At 40.1% G+C, this 5682-nt stretch overlaps 1 non-coding gene across 1 annotated transcript; it reads left to right on the forward strand.

Annotated features, from left to right (window-relative positions):
• The first annotated feature begins 1827 nt into the window (after positions 1-1827).
• On the forward strand, positions 1828-1935 carry LOC118150050 (U6 spliceosomal RNA). Its single transcript, XR_004737811.1, has one exon. It is a non-coding gene; the product is annotated as a U6 spliceosomal RNA (small nuclear RNA).
• The last annotated feature ends 3747 nt before the right edge of the window (positions 1936-5682 follow it).

Genomic DNA, 5682 nt, shown 5'->3' on the forward strand with positions numbered 1-5682 from the left:
CGCTCATTGTTGTAAGGCAATTTGCATTCTCCACACAAATTTAACTACAGAGATACTTTTGAACTTTAATATCAATCAAATGGAAAGTACACATTTCCAGGTGGAAGTAAAGAAAGACGTGTTGGCTATTTTGGGAAAATTCTCACTTCTCTGGTCTGGGGCACAATTTTTCTTAGCCAACTTTGAGGTCATAGGGAATCTCTTCTCAGTCATGGAGGGGCATTATATTTCATGGGAAAACTTTAGTAAAATGCCAATAGTCCCACCTCAGATCAACAAAATCAAAATCTCAAAGATGAGATGCAGGTATTGCCATTTAATTGAATCTGATATGCATTCAGATTTGACTCACTGCTCTAAATAAAGGAAAGCTTCTTCTGCATGTCTCCCAATCTTGGTCATCAAATGAATCTGAACATGTAATATCTGAGAAAAGCAATGTGTACAAGGGAATTGAAGGTCATGGGGAGCGGATCCCTGCAATGCTGAGAAATTTACAGATACAAACTATCTCCAACAACGCTATTTTGGAGGCTTTCCTTTCAGCTTCTCTGCACTGTTTTCTCTACTCCTAATCTCTTCTCTCCCCTCTTTTCTTCCTTTTTAGTTTCAGGAATGGCAATGACATTGAATTAAGGTTGATGGTGGATTTGTCACCTTTGTTCTCTAACTACTTCTAGAGTTGGGAAATAGATGAATGTTTTCTTCCAGAACGTAGAAGTGAGTTTGAAAAACGGATGAATGCTGGATTATGAAGTCCCAATGAGGGAGTGAGCTTCAGGAGCTGAAGGTGTGTTTCACTGGGGTAGCACACATGAAAGGATATTGAAGATGCGGCAAGGCTTGCATTTTTGAGAAGCACAGCTAGATAAGACTTCAACTTCACAGAGTAGTAGGCTATCCAAATGTAGTCCAGGAACCAGCAGCATTAGGATCACTGGAAATTATAACAAGTTAACAAAGCAAATTCTCAAGCCCCACCTGGAAAAACTGAATCACCATCTCTGGAATCAGCATGTCTGAGGCCCAGCAAGCTGTTTCAGCAGGCTCTGCAGTGATTCTAATGCATGCTGAAGTATGAGAACTATGGCAATAGAATAAATAAGTGAAGAGTCCGCTCTCTTGACCACCCTGTTTCCAATCTATCACTAGCAGATTTTATGGGTATTTATTTTGGCGTATTTATTTATAACTGATGACCTTGAGAAAGTCATTATTTATTTTTAATATTTTAGCTTTTTTTAGGTTTTCTGAATCAATAGCCAACTCATCTAGTCTTATATTAGCTTCATGCATTATTTCTTCTTATTACCTTATTAATATTTTTTAAATGGTGATGGTGGACACCATTTACTTGTTACTCATTTGTGGGAACTTTGTAGGTTTCATTCATCAATTTTATGATAAAATTTGTATTGTAAAAGATAAATACTCCTTATAAATTTTACTAATCACTTTGTTTTACTGTGAATAGATACTGAATTTGAATAAAAGAGAACAGAAATCATAACAAACAGTCTCTCAAACCACAGTGCAATCAAATTAGAACTCAGGATTAAGAAACTCACTCAAAACTGCACAACCACATGGAAACTGAACAACTTGACCCTGAATTCTTGCTGAGTAAATAACTAAATTAGGGCAGAAATAAAACGCTTTCTGAAACAATGAGATCCAAGACACAACATACCAAAATCTGTGGGACACAGCTAAAGCAGCATTTAGAGGAAAATTTATAGCACTAAATGCCCACAGGAGAAACAGGAAAGATCTAAAATCAACAACCTAGCATCACAATTAAAAGAACTAGAGAAGCAAGAGCAAACAGTGCTCGCTTCAGCAGCACATATACTAAAATTGGAAAGATACAGAGAAGATTAGCATGGCCCCTGTGCAAGAATGACACACAAATTTGAGAAGCAAGAGCAAACAAATACAAAAGCTAGGAGAAGAGAAGAAATAACTAAGGTCAGAGCAGAACTGACGAAGATAGAGACACAAAAAATCCCTTCAAAAAATCAATAAATATAGGAGCTGGATTTTTTGAAAAGATCAACAAAATAGATAGAAATATGAAAACTCTTCAAAACATGAATGAATCCAGGAGCTGTTTTTTGAAAAGATTAGCAAAACAAGTAGGCCACTGGCCAAACTAATGAAGGAGAAAAGAGAGAGTAATCAAATAGACACAACAAAAAATGATAATGGAGAGACCATCATTGATCCCATAGAAATAGAAACTACTATCAGAGAATGCTATGACCACCTCTATGCAAATAAACTAGAAAATCTAGAAGAAATGAATACTTTCCTAGACACATATACCCTCCCAAGACTAAATTGGGAAGAGGCCAAATCCCTGAATAGACCAATAAGAAGTTCTGAAATTGGGGAAGTAATTAATAGCCTACTAACCAAAAAAAAAAGCCCAAAACCATAGGAATTCAGAGCCAAATTTACCAGAGGTATAAAGAGGAGCTGGTACCATTCCTCCTAAAACTATTCAAAAAAAAATAGAAAAAGAGGGACTCCTCCTTAACTCATTTTATGATGCAAGCATCATCCTGACACCAAAACTTTGCAGAGACACATCAAAAAAAGAAAACTTCAGGTCAATATCCCTAATGAACATTGATGTGAAAATCCTCAATAAAATACTGGCAAACCGAATCCAACAGAATATTAAACAGCTTATCCACCACTATCAAGTCAGCTTCATCCCTAGGATGAAAGGCTGGGTCTGCATATGCAAATCAAAAAAACGTAATCCATCACAGAAACAGAACCAATAACAATAACCACATGACTATCTCAATAGATCCAGAAAAGGCCTTCAATAAAATTCAACACCCTTTATGCTAAAAACACTCAATGAATTAGGCATCAATGGAACATAACTCAAAATAATAAGAGCTACTTATGACAAACCAGCAGCCAATATCATACTGAATGGACAAAAGCTGGAAGCATTCCCTTTGAAAACCAACACAAGACAAAGATTCCCTCTCTTACCACTCCTATTGAATATAGTATTGGAATTTCTGGCCAAGGCAATCAGGCAAGAGAAATAAATAAATGATATTCAAATAGGAAGAGAGGAAGTCAAATTGTCTTTGTTTGCAGATGACATAATTGTGTATTTAGAAAACCCCATTGTCAGGTGGCCGGGCACGGTGGCTCAATCCTGTAATCCCAGCACCTTGGGAGGCCAAGGAGGGCGGATCATGAGGTCAAGAGATCGAGACCATCCTGACCAACGTGGTGAAACCCCATCTCTACCAAAAATACAAAAACTAGCTGGGCATGGTGGCATGCAAATGTAGTCCCAGCCACTCAGGAGGCTAAGGCTGGAGAATTGCTTGAACCCAGGAGGCGGAGGTTGCAGTGAGCCGAGATTGTGCCACTGCACTCCAGCCTGGTGCCTGGAGACAGAGTAAGACCCTGTCTCAAAAAAAAAAAAAAAAAAAACCATTGTCTCAGTCCAAAAACTCCTTAAGCTGATAAGCAACTTCAGCAAAATCTCAGGATACAAAATTAATATGCAAATACCACAAGCATACCCATATACCAATAAAAGGCAAACAGAAAGCCAAATCATGAGAACACTCCCATTCACAATTGCTACAAAGAGAATAAAATACCTAGGAATATAACTTACAAGGGATGTGAAGGCCTTCTTCAAGGAGAACTACAAACCACTGCTCAAGGAAATAAGAGAGGACACAAACTAATGGAAAAACATTCCATGCTTAAGTTTTGAAAGAATCAATACCATGAAAATGGCCATTCTGCCCAAAGTAATTTAAGGATTCAATGGTATTCCCATCAAGCTACCATTGACTTTCTTCCCAGAATTAAAAAAAAAAAATTAAATTTTATTTGGAACCAAAAATGAGCCCATATAGCCAAGACAATCCTAAGCAAAAAGAACAAAGCTGGAGGCATCACACTACCTGACCTCAAACTCTACTGCAAGGCTAAAGTACCAAAAGATCATGGTACTGGTACCATACCAAAACAGAGATGTAGACCAATGGAACGGAACAGAGGCCTCAGAAATAACACTACACAGCTACAACAATCTGATCTTTGACAAACCTGACAAAAGCAAGCAATGGGGGAAAGATATCCTATTTAATAAATGGTGTTGGGAAAACTTGCTAGCCATATGCAGAAAACTGAAACTGGACTCCTTCCTTACACCTTATACAAAAATTAATTCAAAGTGAATTAAAGACTTAAATGTAAGACATAAAACCATAACAACCCTAGAAGAAAACCTAAGCAATACAATTCAGGACACAGGTATGAACAAAGATTTTATGACGAAAACATCAAAAGCAATTGCAACAAAAGCCAAAATTGGCACATAGGATCTAATTATACTAAAGAGCTTCTGCATAGCAGAAGAAACTACCATCAGAGTGAACAGGCAACCTACAGAATGGGAGAAAATTCTTGCAATATATCCAACAGTGGTCTAATATCCAAAATCTACAAGGAACTTAAACACATTTACAAGAAAAAAAACAACTTCATGAAAAGTGGGCAAAGGCTATTAACAGACACTTATCAAAAGAAGACATTTATGCAGCCAAAAAACATGAGAAAAAGAGTCCATCATCACTGTTCATTAGAGAAATGCAAATCAAAACCACAATGAGGAGTGCGAATTCAAGATGCTGCGGTAAGAACAACTCAGGATCGCAGCTCTCAGTGAACGCACAGAGGGTGAGTCAAAGCTGCATTTCCAGACGGATCTATGTTACCCACAAAACGGGGAAATTCCCAGGTGTAGGAGAGACATGGGACGCAAGCACAGCCATTTTGGCTGTTGCGGCTGCTTCGGCCGGTGCCACAGCACAGTGACACTCCGCAACACTCTGCACAAAACACATTGGTCCGGATGCCCTTTTAAACTGGCAATCTGACATTTGGGAGGGCAGATTAGCATACCCATCTGATTAAACGGGACTTGGACAGTGAGCCAGACCAGGAGATTTCTGGGAAGTGGCATTTGAGCCAGCGCAGTGGCTCACTGCACAGGAAATCACACAGATCCCAGTGCCCTAACAGCAGGTGACCAAAACACCTGGGAGAGAGCAATCCGTTCAACTTAAAAAAAAAAAAAAAAAAAGAAAGGCCTTCTGAGGCAGGGAGCCAGGCGAGCAGGCTCGGTGGGTTTCACCTCCACAGGGACAAACAAAACAGCAATTCGAAACACTCCAGGTGGAGAGTTTCACTGCGGGCACAGCTGAAGCCAGGACGGTGCAGCTCGGTGGGGGAGGGGCATCCGCCATTACCGAGGCAATCCGCCCCTACTGAGGTACACCCCCATTGCTGACGCAACCTGCCATTGCCAAGGCAACCCACCAAAACAGAGAGACTCCACTGCAGGGCAGAGCCTGTGGCAGCAGGGGGGAGACTACAACTGCAGGGCACAGGCTGCAGCAACAGAGCGGACCCCACATCAGCAGGGCGGAGCCTTGGCAGGCAAATAGTGACTAGACTGCCTCCTAGCTGGGCAGGATATTGCAATGGACACTCATAAAGAAAGCCCCAACTCCCCAAGACAGAGCATCTGAGGGAAAAAAATGGGTTTTAAGAGTTCTGCTGCAGCAGACATAAACGTAGAAGCCTAACAGCCCTGAATGAACAACAGAGCTCACAGCTCAGCACTTG

Source organism: Callithrix jacchus, chromosome 21 (assembly GCF_049354715.1).
Source record: "Callithrix jacchus isolate 240 chromosome 21, calJac240_pri, whole genome shotgun sequence".
Taxonomy (NCBI): Eukaryota; Metazoa; Chordata; class Mammalia; order Primates; family Cebidae; genus Callithrix; species Callithrix jacchus.